The 27,221-nt window shown below is 38.0% G+C and overlaps 1 long non-coding RNA gene across 2 annotated transcripts in view; it reads right to left on the bottom strand.

Moving 5' to 3' along the window:
• The window catches only part of LOC129532984 (uncharacterized), a 472,085-nt gene that overhangs the window by 58,942 nt on the left and 385,922 nt on the right, over window positions 1-27,221 (bottom strand). For both annotated transcript variants that reach the window (XR_010133199.1, XR_010133200.1), the window contains exon 4: window positions 20,421-20,536. This is a non-coding gene — a long non-coding RNA (uncharacterized lncRNA). The remainder of the gene's footprint in view (window positions 1-20,420; window positions 20,537-27,221) is intronic.

Below are 27,221 nucleotides of genomic sequence, written 5' to 3'. Positions count from 1 at the left end.
TTTGTTGATAACTATCCTAGTAGAATTGTGCTTGATATAGTTTGGATATTTTCCCTGTCCAAACCTCATGTTCAAATGTCATCCCTGATATTGGAGGTGTGACCTGGTGGGAGGTGATTGGACTGGGTTAGTTCCATCCTTTTGGTACTGTCCTCACCATAGTGAGTGAGTTCCTGCAAGATTCGGTCATTTAAAAGTGTGTGGCACCTCCTGCTTCTCTGTCTTGCTTCTGCTCTGACAATGTTACATGCCTACTCTCCCTTCATCTTTCACCATGATTATAAGCTTCTTGAGGCTTCCCCATAAATGAATCGGATGCCAGCATCATGCTTTCTGTACAGCCTGCAAAACTGTAAGCCGATTAAACCCATTTTATTTATAAATTACCCAGTCTCAGCCATTTCTTTATAGTAATGCAAGAATGCAGTAATAGAGTTCTTTTTTGTGTGCCTCCTGAAATCTGCCTGGCTTTAAATTTTACTCTTTGCTTCTTTTTGTCGTAATTATATTTCAATATGTTTATGATGAACTAAATGTATGTTATTGAGAATAGCTATCTGGACATCCATATGTAATATATATTCACACTATATGTGTATGTTTGTGTGAAGAGGGCAGGAAAATATTACCAAGCTTCTGTCTCCTTTAGGCTCCTGCATCTTGTATAAATACGAGCCCACTGACTTGCCATTTTTGTAAGACCATGCTGTTTTTAATAGAACCCCTTCCACTGACAAGTCTTCCTGGTGCCCCTTGTCTGACTAACTTCTATTTGTCCTGCTGTTCCTGGCTACCTGTGAGCACCTTTAGAAAGTTTCCTCTGAGCTTAACCTCTCCCAGGACCCAATCTAGAATGGGTGCTTCTGCCCTCTGGTATCCCATGCTTACCCTTATCAAGGGACATATCACACTACTTTGGAATTGCCTGTTGACGTGCATGTAGGTTTCTCATTAGGCTATCAGCATCCTGAGGGCAGGTCTTTCCCATCTCTGTTGCCCTGGGACCTTGCACGGTGCAGAGTAGACTCAAATTTGTTGAAGGTACAAGAAATGAAAGAAAGTATAAACAGACTCTTTAATTTTTAGTCTCAGTTACAAGACCCTGGAAAAGTTGCCCCATGATTCATCCTATGCTAGTCTCCCTTTTCTGCCTTCCAGGACTCAATTTTTTTCTACCTCTTCTTCTCTGCCCTTCCTTGACGGAAACCAATCTCATTTCTGGTATCTCCTATTCTGCCTCTTTGTGCATTATCTCCATGAGACAACATGGTGGGGGTGGGGACCCTATGAACTCCCTGGATATATGCATATTTTAGTCTCTATAATATTTGTTTAAAAATCGTATCTTTCTCTACTATCTCAACATAAAGTATTCTGGGTACCAAATGGCTCACAGTTTATGTGTTAATAAGGCAGGATTTGGCATTATTTGTGTGGCCTGTATGGTTTTTATTTTCTTTATCTGTGTTTTCTAAATTGATTACAATAAAAATGTAATATTTCTGTATAGAAAATAATAGTTAAAATATTTGAAACATGAGTTATTAGATTTAGCAATGAGGAGGTCTCTAATATCCCTCTGGTAAAATATTAGGGGAATCGTGAAGGAAAAAATAAGATTGTGAGGAGGTAAGATTTCTAAGCTTACTATATAACAATTTGGAACTTTAAAACTTCTTACCCTACTGAGATGAACTTCAATTTAAATTTTAAAAACTACCATATGTTGATAATTTCAGGGTAATTCTAGTGAGTTTAGTTTAATTGCCCAGGGATGGGTTATAGCTTTCATTTCTTCTTTCTCCATGGCAATGAAGAAACTTAATGTCAGTATCCATCATTCCAGGTACAGTCTCGGTAGTCACTGAAGCCATGAGGCTGACATTTGTGGATTGTAGAGGGTATAGCCATATTAAAACAGTCTGCATTTCAAATTTCACCTGTATCATTTTAATTTAGGTAAAATTGGGCTCCTTCTCTCTCCTGACTATTAAAAGTAATTACACGTTCAAAGGCCTCACTCCAGAACCCTCTGGATACAACAGCATGCATGATAGAGATGGCACAAGCTTTAGAGTTAGAAGAGCATTGGAGTTGGACTGTCAGCAGCACCACTTGCCCATTGTGTCCTTGAATATGAAAATCTAATCTTTCAAAGTCTTAGCTCTTCGTCATCAAACCAGTGCTCTTATGAGGCTTTATGATTCAATTAATACTTGATATTTATGAATCTTGGTTATTTTCTCTACCTTCCTCCTCTCTCCTCCTCTACTACTGGTTTTCTCATATTAAATAAATGCTTATTCTTTTCCTATGAAGGACAATATCTCATTAGAGAAACTAATGAAAGCTGTGGATTCTCTCTCCAGGAAGATATACACATGCACAAAAGTTGACACATAATTTCAGACTATTCATGTACCTCCATGAAATACTTTCATGGGCACAGTCATTAGGAAACATTGCTTAACATTTTTAATTTCAACTCAGTTCCATTTTTCCTTTGATAGACTTTCCCATGGGACTCAAATCTTAGAGTCTTTTCAAAGCACTGTTTGAGAATGAGGAGTGTGAAATCTCTCACCATCCACCAGCAAACACAACAAGACAGCTACCAATGAGTTGAAGTGAATTCTTGAAGACTGAAACCAACATTGCCTTTCTATTCTCATTTTGTCCAATTTTCTAGGATTCGGTAGTTCAAAGCAACCATAGTTTACCTCCAGAAAGCAAAGGAGGATCAAATTCTTGCTGATCAGATTCTCTGAAGCCTCAAAGCTGAAATTACCAGCCTCCTTTGGATTTTCATACCTATACTCAAGGGGAATTAAGGAGTCAATTGATTAAATCCCCAAATTAAAGTTATTTGATGTCTGTTCCGTGTGCTTGCAACACCCCCTGAAAGTAGAAAACATTTATTTTTTTTCTGGCCTTAGATAATTTCTCTGGCTGCAAGGATCCTCTTTGCTTTGGCTGAAGTGCAGGAGACTTACCCACTGAAGCAGCCCTCAGTCAATTACTGATGGAAATTGGTGCATCACTACCCTGGTTTTCTCACAACTATGGCAAGATAACTCAGACATTGACATAAATTTACATTTACTCTTAAAGCTTCCTCAGTTGAATTATGTCCTTATTGCCCTCAGTGGTAACTTGCTTGGTAAAGCACACTTTATTGATCTTTTTCCTTTCCTGTCTTGCTTCTCATTTACCAATCAGTGTTTCCTTTATTCCCACATAGATTACTTACTTTTGAATCATGTCAGGGTCAGCTTCTGGAAGAATCAAAACTACAACATTATCTAATATACTCAAGGGGCATGCTTTTGGCTCTCATATAGTGCAGGACTGTTAACATTCTTAATCACCACCCTCTAAATGCCTATAGTAGTCCGTGGGCATTGTGACAACCAAAGTACCTGCTCACACATCAAAAGCTCCCCCAACCCCCAGGGAGGCAGAAATACTACCTCTAGTTAATGATTGTTGATTGTCTTAGTCTGTGTTGTGCTGGTAAAACAGAATAACACAGACTGGGTAATTTATCATGAAAAAAAATTTATTTGGTTCATGATTCCAGAGGCTGAGAAGTCCAAAATCAAGGGGCTACATTTGGTGAGGTCCTTCTTGAGTCATATATGGCAGAAGGCACCACATGAATGAGAGGGAAAGAGAGGGCCTAACTCATCATTTTTCAGGAGCTGATTTCCAAGATAACTTAACCACTCCCTCAATAATGGCATTAACCCATTCATGAGAGTTCTGCCCTCATGACCTAATCACCACTTAAAGACCCCACCTCTCTACTTTGTTGCAGTTGCAATTTAGTTTTCAACACATGAATTTGGGGAACATATTCAAACAATTGCACTGATCTACCAGACAAATCTTATGATTCTAGTTTAAAATATATACTTGAATAATTGTCTTAAGCTTATAATTTTAAGTTAAAATAATTCTTCAAGGTTTTGCAAATAATATTAGAATATGTAAGATCATTTAAGATTTACTGTATTTATATCTCTAATTTATTAGGTTTATAGGAATCAGTTCAGTTCTTGGGGCAGTTTCGTTTGGTATTCAGATAGTTGAATTGCATATAAAAGAAAATCAAATATATTAAGTGTATAAATGCTGTTTAAAATATTTAACAAAATTTAATTAACTAAGCTGTAATATCTCTCTTAAAACTCATACTTAAGTTACTGAATTTATAAATAGAATCACATTTGTAAATTAAATCTAAATGCTTTATAAAAACTAAGCCTTTGAATTTATAGCTTTAATACATTGAATATTAATTTAAAAATTGTAGTAACCCTAAATAATCTTTCTGCATGCAATGACCTCAAATACAGAAACAATCTTCCATTCATAGTGTTAAAGAGCTTTTGGCCTTTGTCCTAAAGAGATCACTAAGAATTTCTCTTCCTACTTTATCACACCTACCCCATCTTTCAAAGTATAATTATAACTCTACCTTCCCAGTGAAACCTGTGTTGATGTCTCCAGTTCTCATTTATTCCTTTATCTTTGAATTTCTACTATATTAATAGTCTACATTGTGCAATTTCACCACAATCTAGTTTCTTATGCTATTATTGTAAGATTTTATTCCATATATGTTAGTATAGCCTTGCAACTGGATTGATAGTTTCATGCTTTTCACTCCTTTTGAATCACCCAAAGTCTTTCCTAAACCCATCCTGCCCTCTCCCATTGTGCAGCATCCCAGCTCCAGAGAAAGTCCCCGACTGGTTCTAGTATTACTATCCTCATCAACACAGTATTTACTTCAAGTAAATGGACTTAAGCCAATTGGCCCATGACATTGCGCCAGCCACAGGTTGCCCCAGCCACAGGTTCAGCCTTCACTTATGATTGTGCAGGGCTCAGCTTCATGCAGCGATTCTGACTATAGTTGCACCAATTATCTCTTGCCACAAGTGATGCTCCTTAGAAGCCACCTCAAAATTCAATGGCTAAAAAATAACCATTTATTATGGCTTCCAAGTTTAAGAGCCAGCTTTAAACCATTGTTTCCATTCACTTGAAATTCAGTTTGAATTAGGTTTTCCTTTAACTTGAAGAATTTTAACTCATACAACTTCATAGCCTCTAATAGATTTGACAGAGTGCTTGGTGCACTGGTTCCCAAACTTGCAGGGCTGGTAGAATCCTGATTTTATTCTTTCCTTCACCCTGAGTTTTTGATTCAGTGGTTTCAAAGTGAGTTCATTTTCAAAAAGTTCCTCATAGAATTCCAATGTGTTTCCAGGTCTGGGATCTACTGCTCTAGTTAATAATGTAGGATGTGTACTCAATAAAGTGGTTTTGAGTGACTTTAAGAAAATATTAGGAGTTGACATTCATAATCACAAACTTCAATTCCCAAAGAAAGAAATATTGACACAAATTCATTCAAAACCCTCTCTGATGGTCAATGAAGTGAATGAATTTGTCACACACCCAGAATTACAGGCCCTGTATTGAAATGCTGCATAATTAATGTTCCAGATTTCTAAAAATTTTGGAATAAAGAGGCTCATACTGTGAATGTAATACAAACTTTTATTGTTAACATAATTTTAAAACAAAGAGGATTGTGTGTGTCTATGTTTGTGCATGTGTGTGTGTGTGTGTGTGTGTGTGTGTGTAGAAAAGAAGGCTTAAAAAGTGTGGTATGCTGCTTCAAAATAGACGTTCTTGAACAAACATTGTAGGCAGTGTCCTAAGAAAAGCTTGTAGCCTTGTGTATTGGTACAGAAACTTGTTAACAAACCCAGCACACTGGCAGGAACCATATATTAAGAACTTCCTTTGAAAGAGGGATCTCTCTTGCATTTCCAGGTTCTCTTTAAATAAACTGATGGCTCTCTGGAGGTTTTATTCAACACTTAGGTGTGTATCATTCTGTAGCATATAATAAATCCTATGATTTATTTTTGCTTCTCTAGGTGAAAAAAGTTATTAAATGCACAACAGATTTGTCAATGGGATTTCAGATTAGCTTCATTGATCTCAGTTTTTGGTTATGCAAAAGTGCTTCTACACGCCAAGTTTTCACGCATTCCACTTGATGCCTGATTTACAGCCATATATTTGAATGAAACAGAGTAAAGCATGGATCTGTGTTTTTCTGGGGAAAACAATGTCTTTTAAAAAAATAAAATAGTTTTGTTCATAATTTCTGAATGTAAATTGCAATTCACGGTGCTACTAATTTCAAGAACAGCATTCTTCATTTTATAGCAAAGAAATATAGTTGTGCTATTTACTTCATGTTCCTTAAAGGAGTGTGAAGAGAGAACATTTGTATTTCAAAACTGATTATTTATTCCAATGAAATTTAAGAAATGTGTTTATGTGGACAGATGTTGCGCCTAAAAATGAAATTAAGCCTCTTAAAAACAAATTAATGTTTCACTCAGAGAGAAGAGACTGTAGAATAATTTTACTTAATTTGGTAAGTAACCAATATCTACTACTTATAATACACTGTCCTAGATGTTGAGGTATAAAATTGCATTATATAGAGTTAATGTCTTCATGAAATTCAGAGACTAGCAGGGATAAGCAAAAATACTACATATTAAAAAATCATTTGGAACTAAAAATAAGGTCCTTAAAGAATATACAAAGATGTAAAAAGAAGAAACAATTGATTTGGTTATTGCAGGATGTGTAGGAATTAGTGCATTATCTGTTTTCTTTTTTATTTTTATTTAGGGTGAGGGAAGGAAGGGATAATGACACAAGATTTTTCATCTGAAACCACGGATATCAGAAGAAAGTGACATAATACTTTTTATATTTCAGCAAAAGAAAAGAAATATCAACCCTAAAATTTACATGCAGCAATTATACATGCAACCAATTGGTGTAATATATCATGTCAAATAATTTAACCAACACACGGTCATTTTAATAGACGAAGAAAAATCAAAAAAACTTTTATGATAAAAACAGTCAAGAAACTAGGAATAGATTGCAACTTTTCACTTGATAAATGGTAGCTACAAAAATGTAAAGCTGACATCATACTTAATGGTGAAAGACTGAATCCTTTCTCCCTAAGATCAGGAACAAGGCAATAATTTTTACTATCAGCACTTCTATTCAGCAGTGCACTCTAGGTTCTAAGCAAGGTGGTCTGAAAGTAAAAGAAATTAAGAAGAGCCAAAACAATAAAAATAAGTAAAACTATTTCTGTTTGTAGGTGGTGTGATCTTGTACATGGACAAAGAATCCATTAAAAAACTCTTAGAAGTAATAACAAATTCAGGAAGGTGGGAGGATATAAGATCAATACAGAAAAATACATTGTATATTTATACACTTGGGATGAACAATGAAAAAACAAAATTACCAAATCAACTTCCTTTAAAATAGCATAAAAAAATCAAAAATAAATTTAACAAAGGAAGTGCAAAACTTATACTCTGAAAACTACAAAACAGTGTTTAAGGAAATTTAAAAAGATCTAAATGAATGGAAAATTGTTTCTTATACATAGACTGAAAAAAATAACATTATTAAGATTACAATATCCCTCAAACTGATCTAGAGATTCCACAAATTTACTGTAGGAATCCCAGAAATTTTCTGTAGAAATTGACAAGCTTAATCTAAAATTTAAATGAAATTACAAAAACCCTGAATAGCCAAAAAAATCTTGAGGAAGAAAAAAGTAGGAGCACTGACACTTCTCAACTTCAAAATTTACTACAAAGCAACAGTAACCGAGACATTGTGGTAGGGTATAAGGATAAACATATAGGTGAATAAAAAAATAATGGAGAAGAGTCCTGTTCCAAGATGGCAGAATAGAAACAGCTCCAGTCTGCAGCTCCCAGCATGATCAATGCAGAAACTGGGTGATTTCTGCATTTCCAACTGAGGTACCTGGTTCATCTCACTGGGACTGGTTGGATAGTGGGTGCAGCCCATGGAGGGTGAGCTGAAGCAGGTTGGGACATTGCCTCACCCGGGAGGGGCAAGGGGTCAGGGGATTTCCCTTTCCTAGCCAAGGGAAGATGTGACAGACTGTACCTTGAAGAATGGGACACTCCCGCTTAAATACTGCACTTTTCCAAAGGTCTTAGCAAACAGTGCACCAGGAGATTATATCCCATGCATGGCTTGGCAGGTCCCACACCCAAGGATTCTCACTCACTGCTAGCACAACAGTCTGAGATAGACCTGTGAGACAGCAGCCTGGCAGGTGGAGGGGTATTCGCTATTGCTGAGGATTGAGTGGGTAGACAAAGTGGCTGGGAAGCTCGATCTGGTTGGAGCCCACTGCAGTGCTGCAAGGCTTCCTGCCTCTATAGACTCCTCCTCTGGGGCAGAGCATAGCTGAACAAAAGACAGTAGAAAATTCTGCAGACTTAAATGTCCCTATCTGACAGCTCTGAAGAGAGCAGTGGTTCCTCCAGCACAGTGTTTGAGCTCTGAGAACAGACAGACTGCCTCCTCAAGTGGGTCCCTGACCCCTGTATAGCCTAACTGGGAGACACTTCCCAGTGGGGGCTGACTGACACCTCACACAGGCGGGTGACCCACTGGGACAAAGCTTCCAGAGGAAGGATCAGGCAGCCAAATTTGCTGTTCTGCAATATTTGCTGTTCTGCAGCCTCTGCTGGTGATACCCAGGCAAACAGGTCTGGAGTGGACTATAGCAAACGCCAACAGACCTGCAGCTGAGGGACCTGACTGTTAGAAGGAAAACTAACAAACAGAAAGGAATAGCATCGACATCAACAAAAAAGACATCCACACCAAAACCCCATCTGTAGGTCACCAACATCAAAGACCAATGGGAGATAAAACAACAAAGATGGGGAGAAACTAGAGCAGAAAAGCAGAAAATTCTAAAAATAAGAGTGCCTCTTCTCCAAAGGATCGCAGCTGCTCACCAGCAAGAGAACAAAACTGGTTGGAGAATGACTGACAAGTCGACAGAAGTAGGCTTCAGAAGGTTGGTAATAATGAACTTCTGCGAGCTAAAGAAGGATGTTCGAACCCATCGCAAGGAAGCTAAAAATCTTGAAAAAAGATTAGATGAATGGCTAACTAGAATAAACAGTTTGGAGAAGACCTTAAATGACTTGATGGAGCTGAAAACCATGGCACAAGAACTACGTGATGCATTCACAAGCTATAGTAGCCGATTTGATCAAGTGGAAGAAAGGGTATCAGTGACTGAAGATCAAATTAATGAAATAAAACAAGAAGAGAAGTTCAAAGAAAAAAGAGTAAAAAGAAATGAACAAATCCTCCAAGAAATATGGGACTATGTGAAAAAACCAAATCTACGTCTGATTGGTGTACCTGAAGGTGATGGGGAGAATGAAATCAAGTTGGAAAACACTCTTCAGGATATTATCCAGGAGAACTTCCCCAACCTAGCAAGGCAGGCCAACATTCATATTCAGGAAAAACACAGAACACCAGAAAGATATTCCTTGAGAAGAGCAACCCCAAGACAAATAATCGTCAGATTCACCAAGGTTGAAATGAAGGAAAAAATGTTAAGGGCAGCCGGAGAAAAAGGTTAGATTACCCACAAAGCGAAGCCCACCAAACTAGCAGCAGATCTCTAGGCAAAAACTCTACAAGCCTGAAGAGAATGAGGGCCAACATTCAACATTCTCAAAGAAAAGAATTTTCAACCCAGAGTTTCATATCCAGCCAAACTAAGCTTCATAAGTGAAGGAGAAATAAAATCCTTTACAGACAAGCAAATGCTGAGAGATTATGTCAACACCAGGCCTGCCTTACAAGAGCTCCCGAAGGAAGCACTAAACATGGAAAGGAACAAATGGTACCAGCCACTGCAAAAACATGCCAAATTTTAAAGACCATTGATACTATGAAGAAACTGCATCAATTAACAGGCAAAATAACCAGCTAACATCATAATGACAGGATCGAATTCACACATAACAATATTCACCTTAAATGTAAATTGGCTAAATGCCCCAATTAAAAGATACAGACTGGCAAATTGGATGAAGAGTCAAGACACATCAGTGTGCTGTATTCAGGAGACCCATCTCATGTGCACAGGCACACATAGGCTCAAAATAAAGGGATGGAGAAAGATCTACCAAGCAAAGGGAAAGCAAAAAAAATAGGGATTGCAATTCCAGTCTGTGATAAAACAGACTTTAAAGTAACAAAGATCAAAAGAGACAAAGAAAGCCGTTACATAATGGTAAAGGGATCAATTCAACAAGAAGAGCTAACTATCCTAAATATATATGCACCCAATACAGGAGCACCCAGATTCATAAAGCAAGAGACCTACAAAGAGACTTAGACTCCCACACAATAATAATGGGAGACTTTAACACCCCACTGTCAATATTAGACAGATCAATGAGACAGAAGGTTAACAAGGATATCCAGGAATTGAACTCAGCTGCACCAAGCGGATCTAATAGACATCTACAGAACTCTCTACCACAAATCAACAGAATATACATTCTTCTCAGCACCACATCACACTTATTCCAAAATTGACCACATAGTTGGAAGTAAAGCACTCCTCAGCAAATGTAAAAGAACAGAAATAGCAACAAACTGTCTCTCAGACCACAGTGCAATCAAATTAGAACTCAGGATTAAGAAACTCACTCAAAACCACACAACTGCATGGAAACTGAACAATCTGCTCCTGAATGACTACTGGGGAGGTAACGAAATGTAGGCAGAAATAAAGATGTTCTTTGAAACCAATGAGAACAAAGACACAAGGTACCAGAATCTCTGGGACACATTTAAAGCCGTGTGTAGAGGGAAATTTATAGCACTAAATCCCCACAAGAGAAAGCAGGAAAGATCTAAAATTGACACCATAACAGCACAATTAAAAGAACTACAGAAGCAAGAGCAAACACATTCAAAAGCTAGCAGAAGTGAAGAAATAACTAAGATCAGAGAAGAACTGAAAGAGATAGAGACACAAAAAACCCTTCAAAAAATCAATGAATCCAGGAGCTGGTTTTTTGAAAATATCAACAAAATTGATAGACCGCTAGCAAGACTAACAAAAAGAAAAGAGAGAAGAATCAAATAGACGCAATAAAAAATGATAAAGATATCACCACTGATCCCACAGAAATACAAACTACCATCAGAGAATACTATAAACACCTCTACGCAAATAAACTAGAAAATCTAGAAGAAATGAATGAATTTCTGGACACATACACCCTCCCAAGACTAAACCAGGAAGAAGTGGAGTCTCTGAATAAACCAATAACAAGCTCTGAACTGGAGATAATTAATAGCCTATAATTAATATAGGCTATTAATTAATATAGGCTATTAATTAATATAGGCTAATAATAATTAATAGCCTACCGACCAGACGGACTCATAGCTGAGTTCTACCAGAGGTACAAGGAGAAGCTGGTAGCATTCCTTCTGAAACAATTCCAATCAATAGAAAAAGAGGGAATCCTCCCTAACTCATTTTATGAGGCCAGCATCATCCTGATACCAAAGCCTGGCAGAGCCACAACAAAAAATGAGAATTTCAGACCAATATCCCTGATGAACATTGATGCAAAAATCCTCAATAAAATACTGGCAAACCAAATCCAGTAGCACATCTAAAAGCTATCCACCAGGATCAAGTGGGCTTCATCCCTGGGATGCAAGGCTGGTTCAACATAGGCAAATCAATAAACATAATCCATCACATAAACAGAACCAATGACAAAAACCACATGACTATCTCAATAGATGCAGAAAAGGCCTTTGACATAATTCAACAGCCCTTCATGCTAAAAACTCTCAATAAACTAGGCATTGATGGAACCTACCTCAAAATAATAAGAGCTACTTATGACAAACCCACAGTGAATATCATACTGAATGGGCAAAAACTGGAAGCATTCCCTTTCAAAACTGGCACAAGACAAGGATGCCCTGTCTCACCACTCCTATTCAACATAGTATTGGACGTTCTGGCCAGGGCAATCAGGCAAGAGAAATAAATAAAGGGTATTCAATTAGGAAAAGAGGAAATAAAACTGACTCTGTTTGCAGACAACATGATTGTATATTTAGACATCATCTCAGCCCAAAATCTCCTTAAGCTGATAAGCAACTTCAGCAAATTCTCAGGATACAAAATCAATGTGCAAAAATCACAAGCATTCCTATACACCAATAACAGACAGACAGCCAAATCATGAGTGAGTTCTCATTCGCAATTGCTACAAAGAGAATAAAATAGGAATAAAACTTACAAGGGATGTGAAGGACTTCTTCAAGGACAACTACAAACCACTGCTCAACAAAACAAAAGAAGACACAAACAAATGGAAGAACCCTCCATGCTCATGGATAGGAAGAGTCAATATCGTGAAAATGGCCATACTGCCTAAGGTAATTTATAGTTTCAATGCCATCCCCATCAAGCTACCAATGACTTTCTTCACAGAATTGGAAAAAAAAACTACTTTAAAGTTCATATGGAACCAAAAAAGAGCCAGCATTGCCAAGACAATCCTAAGCAAAAAGAACAAAGCTGGAGGCATCATGCTACCTGACTTCAAACTATACTAGAAGGCTACAGTAACCAAAACAGCATGATACTGGTACCAAAACAGAGATATAGATCAATGGAACAGAACAGAGGCCTTAGAAATGACAAACACACGTCTACAGCCATCTGATCTTTGACAAACCTGACAAAAACAAGAATTGGAGAAAGGACTCCCTATTTAATAAATGGTGCTGGGAAAACTGGCTAGCCATATGTAGAACGCTGAAACTGGATCTCTTCCTCACACCTTATACAAAAATTAATTCAAGATGGGTTAAAGACTTAAATGTTAGACCTGAAACCATAAAAATCCTAGAATAATACCTAGGCAATACCATTCAGGACATAGGCATGGGCAAGGACTTCATGTTTAAAACACCAAAAGCAATGGCAACAAAAGCCAAAATTGACAAATGGGATCTAATTAAACTAAAGAGCTTCTGCACAGCAAAAGAAACTACCATCAGAATGAACAAGCAACCTACAGAATGGGAGAAAATTTTCACAATCTAACCATCTGACAAAGGGCTAATATCCAGAATCTACCAAAAACTTAAACAAATTTTCAGGAAAAAAAATCAAACAACACCATCAAAAAGTGGGCAAAGGATATGAGCAGACACTTCTCAAAAGAAGACATTTATGCAGCCAACAGACACATGAAAAAAATGCTCATCATCACTGGCTATCAGAGAAATGTAAATCAAAACCACAATGAAATAGCATCTCACACCAGTTAGAATGATGATAATTAAAAAGTCAGGAAACAACAGATGCTGGAGAGGATGTAGAGAAATAGGAACTCTTTTACACTGTTGGTGGGAGTGTAAACTAGTTCAACCATTGTGGAAGACAGTGTGGTAATTCCTCAGAGATCTAAAGCTAGAAATACCACTTGACCCAGCAATCCCATTACTGGGCATATACCCAAAGGATTACAAATCATGCTACTATAAAGACACATGCACACGTATGTTCATTGCGGCACTATTCACAATAGCAAAGACTTGGAACCAACCTAAATGTCCATCAATGATAGACTGGATTAAGAAAATGTGGCACATATACATCATGGAATACTATGCAGCCATAAAAAATTATGAGTTCATGTCCTTTGTAGGGACATGGATGAAGCTGGAAACCATCATTCTCAGCAAACTATCACAAGGACAGAAAACCAAATACCACATGTTCTCACTCATACGAGGGAATTGAACAATAAGAACACTTGGACACAGGGAGGGAAACATCACACACCAGGGCCTGTCCTGGGGCGGGTGGAGGGGGCAGGGATAGCATTAGGAGATATACCCACTGTAAATGACGAGTTAATGGGTGCAGCACACCAACACGGCACATGTATACATATGTAACAAACCTGCACATTGTGCACATGTACCCTAGAACTTAAAGTATAATTAAAAAAAAATAATGGAAAGTCCAGAAATAAACCCATGTATTCAGAGTCGACAGATTTTTGAAAGGGGCATGAAGAACATTCAATGCGAAATGATATTCTTTTAAACAAATGACTCTTGGACAACTGGATAACCATATTGCAGAATAATGAAGTTGGACATTATGTCTCACCATATGCAAAATTAAATAGAAATACATTCAATACCAAAATGCAAGAGCTGAACCTATAAAACTCTTAGAAGAGACCATGGACTACATTTCAGTATCTTAGAGTTGGCAAAATGTTCTTAGATATGACACTAAAGCATGAAGAAGATAAAAATAGGTAAATTAGACTTCATCATAATTAAAAACCTTTACGATTTAGGGGAAACTATCATGAAAGTGAAAAGATAACACAAAGAATGGGAAGAAATTTGTAAGCCACATAAGGAACTTGTATCTAGAATATGTAAAAAAAAAATCTTACAATTCAATAATAAAAGAAACCCCATTTTCAAAATGGGCGAGTGATATAAATAAACAGGGATTTGTCCCAGGAAGATATACAAATAGCCAATAAGTACATAAATGATGCTTGACATCATTGGGTCATCATGGAAAGGCAAATCAAAACCACAGTGAGATAACAAACACTTCATACCCACTGGGATGCTTAAAATCTTGCTTCTGCCACCACAATTCCTACATTAACTTTGGCCTTCTGATTCTCTATTATAAAGGCCCTTGTGATTGCGTCAGGACCAGCTGTATAATTTAGGATAACTCTCATCTCATGATCCTTAATTTAATCATATCTGCAAAGTTCCCTTCCCCATGGAAAGTAACATATTTTCATGTTCCCAGATCTAGGATGTATACATCTTTGGGGGCCGTTAATCTGTCTACTACAACAAGCCTGTTAAACAGTTGTGACAGGTATTATTTATTTTCTTCTAATATCCATTCTCCCCCTTCTTCCATAGTGAAAGAAGTTTCAGACGGACATAGGTCAATCAGATAAAAATGATATGTCCTAACTTTACGTGAAGCAAGGAGTGGCCATGTGACTTGCATTGAACAATAAAATGTGAGCAGTAATGACAATATCACTTGTAGATTAAAGTCTTTAGGAATTGAAGCACAATTCATCTCTTTTTCCTCCTGTTATGGCAACCAGTGAAGCTTCAGCCTGAATTCCCGAATGAGGTTTATACTCATTGGGATCCCCACCAACAACCCAAATAAAATGAACATCAAACATGAGCCTTCAGGATTATTAGTTACTAGATAATAATCTAGTTTACCCTGACTAATAGAGCATATTTACATAAAACAATGTATATCACACATGCGGTGATATATACTGCTGGATGCCCACTCAATAGTCATTTTCTTTCCCCTCTCCTGGTTGGCATAGTCTACTTCTTGTGACAGAGTCTGCAAATGCCAAAAAGTCAATTTCCTTTTTGGCAAGATTGTGGGAACACAAACCAATCTTAGTCAATAAGACCTTTTTGTGTTAGGCTGTTCTTGCATTGCTATAAAGAAATACCTGGGTGGGTCGCAGTGGCTCATGCCTGTAATCCCAGCACTTTGGGAGGCCGAGGCAGGTGGGTGGATCACCTGAGGTCAAGATTACGAGATCAGCCTGGCCAACATGGTGAAACCCTGTCTCTACTAAAAATATAAAAATTAGCTGGGCTTGGTTGCACATGCCTGAAATCCCAGCTACTCGGGAGGCTGAGGCAGAATTGCTTGTATCCAGGAAGCAGAGGTTGCAGTGAGCCAAGATCACACCACTGCACTCCAGCCTGGAGGACAGAGTAAGACTCTGTCTAAAAAAAAAAAAAAAAAAAAGGAAATAACTGAGACAGGGTAATTTATAAAGAAACTCATTTTAATTAGTTCATGGTTCTGCAGGTTGTACAAGCATGGTGCCAGCATCAGCTCAGCTTCTGGGGAGACCTCAGGAAGCTTTTATTAATGGTGGAAGGCAAAGCAGGAACAGACACATCACATGGCCATAGTGAGAGGAAGAGAGAGGGTAGGGAGGTACAATGCACTTTTAAACAAATATATCTCATAAAAGCTAACTCACTATTGTGAAGACAACACCAAGCCATGAGGGATCCACCCACATGACCCAAACACCTCTCACCAGGCCCCACCTCCAACATTGGGGATTAAAATTCAACGTGAGATTTGGTCAAGGACAAATATCCAAATTATATCAAGATCTAATTGAAATCTGTGAGGAAGTTTCTGGGAAAGGTTTTTCTATCTAATCAAATATGACCATTTCCTATTTTATCATTGTGGTTTTGGTGTTATCGTATAAAGATATGGAACTTGGAAGTAGTGTAGTCATATTTCAACCATAAGAGAAAGCCAAAAATTTACTGAAAATAGTTTCATAATTTCTGGCATTATCAAACTGCCAAACCAAGTGTGTTAAATAGCTAGTTATGGATGTTATATTATGTGGGAAAATATTGTTTGGTGTCAATTAATATGGATTCTGTCACTTAACACTGGAAGACGACAATCCCAGTACTGGGTATTTACCCAAAGGATTATAAATCATTCTACTGTAAAGACACATGCACACGTATGTTTATTGCAGCACTATTCACAATAGCAAAGACTTGGAACCAACCCAAATGCCCATCAATGATAGACTGGATAAAGAAAAAGTGGCACATATACACCATGGAATACTATGCAGTCATAAAAAAGGATGAGTTCATGTGCTTTGCAGGGACATGGATGAAGCTGGAAACCATCATTCTTAGGAAACTAACACAGGAACAGAAAACCAAACAGCGCATGTTCTCACTCATAAGTGGGAGCTGGACAATTGAGAACACATGGACACAGGGAGGGGAACATCACACACCGGGGCCTGTTGGTGGGTGGCGGGGGTAGGGGAGGGATAGCATTAGAAGAAATACCTAATGTAGACGATGGGTTGATGGGTGCAGCAAACCACGATGGCACGTGTATACCTATGTAATGAACCTGCACATTCTGCTCATGTATTCCAGAACTTAAAGTACAATAATAATACTAAAACTTGAAGCATACAGTATTTGGGATAAATAACTAATTTGGGATAAATTAGTTATTTATCCCAAATATGGTATATCAGAAACCAAATAGATTCAGATGAGAAGTATTTTCTGATAAATCTGTTGCTAATCGAACTCTTGCCATTCTCTCTCCGAAACTCAGAAAACAAATTCCTTCAGATAATGCCCACTTCCTTGATGGCAGACAGTCACAGTTCAGACCCAGAGACTGATGATATTTAAAGGTTCATGTGTATATGAACCTTTACACATATGTGTGTATGTGGGTATACACACATACCCATTCACACACTATCAAAGTATAGTTAGGATAAGACTTTGGGAGCTGAATAAAGAGAACACATGGACGCGTGGGTTGGGGGAACAACACACACTGTGGCCTGTCTGAGGGTGTGGGTGGGAGGAGGGAGAGCATCTGGGAGAATAGCTAATGGATGCTGGGCTTAATACCTAGGTGATGGGATTATCTGTGCAGCAAACCACCATGGCACACACATTTTTTACCTTTGTTAGAAACCTGCACACACAGCACATGTACCCCTGAACTTAAAATAAAAGTTGGGAAAAAGAGATTTTATTTTTAAATTAACTTTCACTCTAAGTATAAATATTGACTTTAAAAGAAGTGGCTAGTATGTTAATAAGATATGTGTTCATTTTATCAAAATATATGGATGTATGTATAAATAATATATTGTGCATTTTATACTTGAAGTATTTTTTATAAAAAGAACAAAAGAAACTAGAAAATACCTGTTTTCTCTTTCTTTGGGTCTATAAAATGCCACTGAGAACTATCAGTGGGGTAGAAGCAGAGAAAGGAGAAGCAGAACAAAGTCTTATGGTGTGTCCTCTGTAGCTTTCACTGTTTTAATTCAAGTGATTTCTGGTCTTTTAGGTATAACCAATTCTATACAATGATACTTCCATGTAACTTAGCATTTAAGTTTATTTTACAAAATATCTAATATTTCAGAGGCATATAAACTAGCTAAGAGAAGACAAATATGGAAATAAACTTTCACGTTCCATATGAAATAATGGAACAGAATAAGAACAACAATTTTTCCTCAAACACTTATTTTTAATAACAGCTTTTTGAGCAGACAATGCCAATTACAATGTCAGGGTTACTTAAGTCACTCTGAACTGCAGGTCCAGCATGACCTGCTTCTCAGGAAACAAACCCAGAGAACAATATAAAACATTGCAGATCAAGGGTGCATTCTGACACCAATAGCCTAGGAAATTTGTCAAGGTCATGACCATGAGATCTTTCAGCTTAGGCTAGAGCATAACAATATGTGACCTTTACTGGGGTAGTAAAAGATTCATGCCTTCAGATGCTCAGTGGACAGATGCTCTCTGTCCACTGAGACAACATGAGCAGCCACTAAATACTACTTGTTGAAGTTGGTTGCAAGGGCTAGATTTTTTCCCCCATTTTCCTTCATCTCTTGGTCATTTACTTCATTCTTGCAGCTATTGAACTCCAGGATACCACTTAACTGCTCTACTTCCCAAGAGGCAGCATATGCAACTTCTATTTCTAGTATGGTACAGGATTGTAGAATGTGTTTAGTTCCAATAAAAATCCTTGGAAAACCTAACCCAGTCTAGAAAGTGTATCCAAACATGTTTTATGCAGAATGAATTATTTCATGCAATATGGTATAGTACAAAATGCAAGCTTCCCTTAAGAAGATGAGAAGGGAATATAACCTACCAAGAAGAAACGAACAGAAAATGGGGAAAAGGAAAATAACTTGACAGAGCTAATCAGGAAATAGGTAAGATGATTATTATCAAAAGGTGAAATTACAATAAAACCACAGTTAGAACATACTGTTGCATTATTACATTAATTTTATTATTTATATAGTATAAAATTCTTTTTTATTATTTATATAGTATAAAATTCTTTAAAATAAGTTTTCTATTATAAATACTGATCTATGTTGGAATTAAGTTGCATAAATCGTGTGCCATATTTCTGCAGTCTTTAATCTATTTGTACTAATATTTGCATTCTTTTAATCTACCCCCAGACAGTCTATATTTACCAGTTCTCATTTTCTTCCTGGGCACAAAATTAGACTACATTTCCCAGCCTCCTTTGCAGTTAGATGTGGCTGTTGGACTCGCTTTTGTCTAATGGCCTGTGTAAACCATTTCTGGAACTGGCCCAGAAAATTCTTTCTCACATGATCTTCTGCCTTTCTCCTGACTAGCAGCTGAAAGCAAAGGATCAAGCATACATCTCTGCAGCCCTAGAGAATAGCAGAACTACAAGATGTATAGTGTGGATCTCTGAAAAACCATAGGCAGTTCTCCAACCATCAAGGAACATCTGTGTTAGATTTGACATAGCAAGAAATAGACTTTTGCTGTGTTCAGACAATAAGAGTAGTTTTGTTTGCTGTGGAAGCTACTATTAATTTCCCTAACAACAATAATACCATATAGGAGGTTTTATTGCCTTGTATGCAAATTCTTCCATCATTGCTTAATATCAACTTCCATTAGATAAAACACACAAATTCAGCAGATAGGGAAAGAAAAACCTGTCAGTGAGACACAGGTGCATTAGGAAAGATTCTATAATGTAAATAGATTGTATATCAAATTTGTCCCATTATAGGAAAATTCCAAATAGGTATCAATAATATTGTGCATAGAGTTACTTCACAATGTTTCCAGAGCTACTACAGGAGCTGCTTGTAGAGTTGATGTCTTTCTATGTTTTTCCCTTTGAGCTGTGTTCTACATTGTACAGAACCACCTGCTTGAATGATTGAGGCAAAAACAACGTCCAAAGTGCTTGTGGGTTAAATCAATACTACAAATGGACTTCGAAGGGAACATCCAATAACCAAAGCCTTTATGTTTCACCTAGTTAACCATAGAAGCCACAAACATTTATTCTAAGCACAAGTAAGAGCCTGAATAAAGGAAAAGGAGTACCTTTTCTACAACAGTAATAGTGATTGTGACTTCTTTAACTTGATCTCTAGCAGGTGAAGGAGGGTATATGAAAATGCATCAACTCCTTGGGCTTTGTTTTCAAGATAGTTTACCTCAATTTTTAAGGAATTCAATGTCCTTACATGAATAATGAGATGTTTCATTGATAATGAGGATCACGAGTATAGAGCATTTTTATAAGTTACTTATTATTGTGAAACAAATAACCACAAGTTTAGCAGCCTAAACAACATACACTTAGTTCACAGTTACAATGGGCCAGGACTCTGGTCACAGCTTAATTGGGTCCTCTGATTGATGATCTCTCTTTAACCTGCAATGAAGGTCACAAGCTGGGTTGTGAAAGTTCAACAGGGGAATTATATGCTTCTATGGTTACTTACCTGGTTTTTGGCAGGATTTCGTGTATGGAATATTGTTGGACTGAAGGACTTGTTGAGTATTGACCAGAGATTTCTCTTATTTACCATATTTTCTTCTCAAACTTTTAAGATTTCTTCTGCCAGTGAGAGAGACAGAGAGAGAGGGAGAAAGAGAGAGTGAGAACATGAAAGTCTACTAGCAAGAAAGACAAGTCACAATATTATGCAGCTGAATCATGGAAGAAATTTCTATTCTCTGGAAGCAAATAACTAAAACCAATCCATACTCAAAGGGTGGGTATTACACAAGGAGCTTCTACTTTAGCTTGCAGTCATCCTGTTTAACTTTAGTGTATAGGTTCTGGTGGACTTTTGTGGACTTTAGTTCCAATGTAAGTTTACTTATCTTGTTTTCTTTGTTCTTGCACTACTGGGGCCCCAGCTTAATCCTTTCTGGTGATGTAGAAGGTATCTTCTGAAATTGCCTGCTATTGCTAATTGATGTGGTTTGGGTCTTCCTCCCCACCAAACATCACGTTGAATTGTAATCCCCAGTGCTGGAGATGGGGCCTGGTGAGAGGTGATTGGATCATGGGGGGTGGATTTCAAATAAATGGTTTAGCACTATCCCTTTTGTACCATTCTTGCAATTGTGAGGGTGTTCTCATGAGATCTGGTTGTTTAAAAGTGTGTAGCACTTCCCCACTTTCTTTTGCTCCTGCTCCCACCATGTGAGATGCTTTCCTCTCTCTTTGCCTTCCACCATGATTACAACTTTACTGAGGCCTCCCCAGAGGTAGAAGCCACTATGCTTCCTGCACAGCCTACAGAATCATGAACCGACTAAACCACTTTTCTTTATAAATTACCCAGTCTCAGGTATTTCTTTATAGCAAAGCAAGAATGGACTAATACAGAACATTGGTTTCAGAAGTGGTACATTGCTGTAAGGATACATGAAAATGTGGATGCAACTTTGGAACCAGGTTATGGGCAAAGGTTGAAAAACTGTAGAGGACTCAGAAGAACATATGAAGATGAGGGAAAGTTTGGAGTTTCCTAAAGACGGGTTGAATGGTTATGACCAAAATGATGGTAGTGATATGGCCAGTGAAGGCAAGGCTGATGAGGTCTCAGGTGGAAATCAGGAGCTTATTGGGAACTGGAGGAAATGTCACTTTTGTTATGCTTAGCAAAGAGCTTGACTGCATTGTGCCCATGCCCTAAGGATCCACGGAACTTTGAACTTCAGAGTGATGATTTAGGATATCTGGTGCAAGAAACTTCTAAGCAGCAAAGCATTCAGGGGTGCCCTGGCTGCTTCCAACAACCTATGCTCATATGAGTTAGCAAATAAATGACCCAAAGTTGGAACTTAGATTTATAGGGGAAGCAGAGAGTAAACATTTGAAAAATTTGCAGCCTGGCCATGATGTAGCAAAGAAAAGTCCATTTTCATGGGAGGACTTCAAGCAGGGTGCAGAAATTTGCATATGTAAAAAAGAGCCAAGTGCTAATACCCAAGACACTGCAGAAAAGGCCTCAAAGGCACTTCAGAGAACTTCTTGGCAGCCCCTTCCATAACAGACCCAGAAGCCTAGGATGAGAGAATGGTTTTATAGGCCAGATCCCGTGCCCCACTTCCCTGTGAAACCTTGGGACACTCTTCCCCAGATCCCAGTAGCTCTAGCTCCAGCCATGGCTCAAAGGAGCCCAGGTACAGTTCAGGCTGCTGCTTCAGAGGGTGCAATCCATAAGCCTTGGCAGATTCCATGTGGTGTTAAGCCTGTGGGTGCACAGAGTCCAAGAATTGAGGTTTGGGAGCCTCTGCTTAAATTTCAAGGATGTATGGAAAAGCCTGGATATCCAGAGAGAACCTTGCTGCAGGGTTGGACTCTCATGGAGAAACTCTACTAGGGCAGTGCAGTGCAGAGGGGAAATTTGGGGTTGGAGCCCCTACAGAGTCCTCACTGGAACACTGCTAGTGGAGCTGTGAGAAGAGGGCCGCCATCCTGTAAACCGCAGAATAATAGATCCACAAACAGCTTGCACCCTGTACCTGAAAAGTCTGCAGGCACTCACTGTCAGCCTTGGAGAGCAGCCGTGCTGGCTAAACCCTGGAAAGCTATAGGGGCAGAGATGCTCAAGACCTCGGGAGACCATCCCTTGTATCAGTGTGTCCTGGATGTCTGACATGGAGTTAAAGAAGATTATTTTGGAGCTTTAAGATTTAATGACTGCCCTGCTGGTTTTGGAACTTGCATGGGGCCTGTTGTCCCTTTCTTTTGGCCAATTTCTCCCTTCTGGAATGGAAATACTTACCCAATGTCTATACCCCCATTGTAGATTGGAAGTAACTAACTTGTTTTTTTATTTTATAGTCTCATAAGCAGAAGGGACTAGGCTTGTCTCCAATGAGACTTTGGACTTTTGAGTTAATGTTGGAGTGATTTTAAACTTTGAGGATTGTTGAGAAGGCATGTTTTTGTTTTGCAATGTGAAAAGGACATGTGATTTAGGAGGGGCCAGGAGCAGAATGATATGGTCTGGATCTGTATCTCCACCAAATCTTATGTTGAATTTTAGTCCCTAATTTTGGAGGTGGGGCCTCGTGGGAGGTGATTGGATCATGAGGGCAGATTTCTCATGACTGGTTTACACGATCTCCCTGATACTGTACTTGTGATCATGGGTGAGTTCTCATGAGATACTGTTGTTTAAAAATATGCAGTACTTCCCCCCTTGCTCTCTCTTGCTCCTGCTCCCACCATGTAAGATGCCTTGCTCCTGCCTTGCCTTCTGCCATGACTGGAAGCTTCCTGAGGCCTCCCAAGAAGCAGAAGCCACTATACTTTCTGTACAGCCTGCAGAACCATGAGCCAATTAACCCTCTTTTCTTTATAAATTACCCAGTTGCAAGTATTTCTTTATAGCAGTGTGAGAACGGACTAATACACTGAGTGACCTTTAAGTGGGAAGCGAATTATAAGCTGCTGAGTCTGCCTCTTCCTATGCTGTTTGGTGGAGGGTAGGAAGGCAGAAAGTTTTGCTACTGCTGTTGCTGCTGGCAGATCAGCTTTCTCACTCTAAAAGTCTGATTCCAGTCTAACCTGGAATGGTTGTGGAATGGGGACTAGTCAGCTCTAATTGTGGCTACTGTAAGGGGATCAACTGCCTGCTGATAAAATGTAATACATTATTTTATAGGAGAAATAGAATTCTATGTAAGAGTAATGAAAAATAAATAACACGGGGTTGATGATGAGAACATTTTTCTGAAAAGTGTACCTAATTTGCATGACCATATATCCTAGTTATCCCAGAATAGTTACTGTGTATGTCTGTTCTCTTGGTGTAATTATTACTAATACTCTTGCTACTCTCAAAATAATCTCATCTTGAACAATAAATTATGTGGTCACCCTTTCTCTAAGTGAAAATAGGGATGACTTGCAGTTATCCAGATAAATGGCCAGAGGTGGAGAATTTTTTGACAGCAGTAAATGTCATGCATGTAGATCTTCAGACAGAAGAAAATATAATATGTTGAGTATACTACTAATAAATAATTACTGTTAATTGAATGTACAGTGTGATTGAAAACTAAAGATGAGGATAAGTACTTAATTGGGCTTCACAAATGGAAACTACACAAGCTTACTTAAAGACTCTGCCCTTTACCTTAATACAATGGAGAACCTTTGAAGCACAGTAAAAGTTAGATTTGACATTAGAAATATCACTGTGGTTGAACTGTAAATAGTGGATTTTGGGGATTTGAGTGAGATAGAAGAATGGCTATGACAGAATTTCTTGGTGATAGAAATGACAGATCCTGGGAGGCTAATCCAAAATACTGGCCATGGGGATGAATGAATGAAAAATAATTTGAATAATATTTTATACTTAGAAGTTGTAGAAATGGGTGGGTTGCTGGAATTTGGAGGTTAAGGGAGTGTTAAATTAAACAAGTCCAATTGCCAAATTAAAGATGGGCCTCTCTGACTTGAGCAACTGAGTGGTTGGAGGTATCATTCAACGAGCCAAGAGGAAAAGGAAAAGTGGTATTCAAGATAATTTGTAGAGAAAATTTTTCAACTAATTGAGAGTTAAACATGGGGAAGAATGATAACTAACTGGTGCCTTATATTTCCAAATGCAGGTGGTTTGAAAAAATTATGACAGTTAGCATGTTTAAAAGGAAGAGAGAGCCCATATGGGAATAAGGAGGTTGTTTTTAGACATGTTTAGAATAGTTTAAAAGGAAGAAAAGGTTTAGGTGTTAAAATAAATTTTAACAGTTAGTTATGTCTAACAGACCATTAGAAAGGCCCAGGCAGATCTCAATAGACAGAGTAAGACCAGACACAGAAAGGCATCCACTGAGAGAGGTAGAAACCCTGAATGTGGCTAACTTCCCAAGAGATCATGGGAATAAGATGCTGGGACATGAACGGTTATGGGAAGAAAGACTGGCGGTGCCAGTTATTGTAATTTTAGCTACAATTCTAGTGCTAAAGAGCAGTCAAAAAATGCAAATTTAATTTGACCATTTCAACATGAGCGATCTCTGAGAAAATATTTATGTAGAATGAAGGAGATGAAAAATTGAATGAAATGTTTTATGAGTAAAAGAGTAGTGAAAAAGAAGATCCAAAGGATCCAAATTACTTTTTTAGTAAAATTTTTTTTCTGTAACGTACAAGGGAAATGACTATAGATTAAGGCCATAGAAGAGGTGAACCATTGTTCCTCATGGATGCATCAAATGGGTATGTATTCATAGGTAGAGATGAACCATTGGAGAAAGAAAGTTTCAAAAGAAATTTCGAAGAAATCAGTGAAAGTAATGGACCAAGTTCCATAGATTAGAATAAAAAATTACATAGTATTTATAATCCAATAGAAAGACATTTTTATTTAAGAGGTAAGAAGGGAGTAAAAGTGGACTGGTGAAGATATGTTGGACAGGGGTAAAAACCAATGGAGAAATATGTGAATAATATTTTTTAAAACTTCTTTTGTGAGTGATGCTTTGTACTGGTTCTATCCTAAGTAATTCTCACTTGAATTATTGTAATTATAGATCTACTTAATCAAGTTATGTTACCTGATGTAACAACAATAAAAACAACTACAACATTCCAAATATTAGTGGCTTAAATAAACTACAGTTTACTGCTTACTCACATGAAGGTAAAATGCAGTCATTTGGAGGCCATCCAGACTGACTATCCTGGACCATTGGGTCCTTAGTATTCTCCACTGGATGGCAGTGGCCAATAGACTGGGGAAAAGTGAATGTGAAATGGATTGAGTCTAAGCTTTTAGGGGTCAGGCCTCAAAGTAGCATGCATCATTTTCACTTAGTCACATAGCCCTGACTCACTGGGAAAACCTGAGAAAGGAACCTCTCTGAGTGCTTAGAAACAAAAGACCAAACAGCGCCTGGTGAGTTCATGGTATTACCCATGAGACAGCACGTGTTGTTATCCACTTTGCAGAGAAGGAAACTAAGATTTAGAGAGTGCTTAAGAAACTTGCCCAAAGGTCACATGGTTTAGTAAATTGAGTCTGATCAAGTCAGTAAATCAGAGCATATCATCTTCCACAAAAAGTGACAACAGACCACAGAAGAGTGAGAAGCCTTTACTATTGGGGAAAACAAGTTCATATGATGTGGGAACAAACTCACTGAAGAGGAGCTAAAGCTAGAAACAGACATCTCTCTTGAATCCAATTATCTCTGCTTTAAAGACCCCTTTCAGGACACTCGGCAGATTGTATTCATTCATTTTATATTTAAAAACAACTATTAGATGCACACTAGCTATCACACACTACTGCAGATGTTTAATGTACCAAACAGATTTTCTGACCTCATGGGGCTTATATTTTGGTTTGCAGATCCAGAAAAGGATAACCATGCTTTCTGATTTTGTTTAACTTATAAGAGAAAGTAAAATAACGTATTGAGAGAATATGGGTTAACTTAACGTAAAACAAACAAAAAATAACTAAAGACTTAAATTTGTACAGAAACTATGGCTGCTCTAAGTATCTATATAACAAACTAACGAGGAATGTCTTCGGTGTGGAACAATTGGGATAAATGGACTCCAAACATTTCAGTCCTTAAATACTTTGATTGACACTCAAATCCAGGAAGAGGTAATCTAAGCGAGCTGGATGATATTTCAACCTTTTGGCTAAGGTGCCTTAAAGGAAGGTCCCACCAAGACAGTCAAAAAAGAAAAAGAAAAAAAAAAAGGCTGGGCGCGGTGGCTCATGCCTGTAATCCCAGCACTTTGGGAGGCCGACGCTGGCGGATCACGACGTCAAGAGATCGAGACCATCCTGGCCAACATGGTGAAACCCCGTCTCTACTAAAAGTACAAAGAAAAAAAAAAATTAGCCTGGCGTAGTGGCACGCACCTGTAGTCCCAGCTACTCAGGAGGCTAAGGCAGGAGAATCACTTGAACCGGGGAGGCGGAGCTTGCAGTGAGCCAAGTTGGTGCTACTGCACTCCAGCCTGGCCACAGAGAGATACTCCTTCTAAAATAAATAAATAAATAAATAAAATAAAAAAATTAAAAGGTGGCCAATAATTATCTAAAATCATGATTCATGAAACAATTACTAGAATAGTAGGAAATAGATGTAAACAAACAAAAAGCATCAGTTACCAAAAATCTCTAAAAATAAATTAATTTAAAAATTACTTCAAAATGTTAAATATTATGAGAAAAAAAATTGAGTGATAGAACAGAAAATAATTGAGAGAGTAAGGTAGTTTAGATAAGATGGATAAGGCAAGCTGC

This window comes from Gorilla gorilla, chromosome 3 (assembly GCF_029281585.2).
Source record: "Gorilla gorilla gorilla isolate KB3781 chromosome 3, NHGRI_mGorGor1-v2.1_pri, whole genome shotgun sequence".
Classification (NCBI taxonomy): Eukaryota; Metazoa; Chordata; class Mammalia; order Primates; family Hominidae; genus Gorilla; species Gorilla gorilla.
This window is presented reverse-complemented; position numbering and strand designations above follow the sequence as displayed.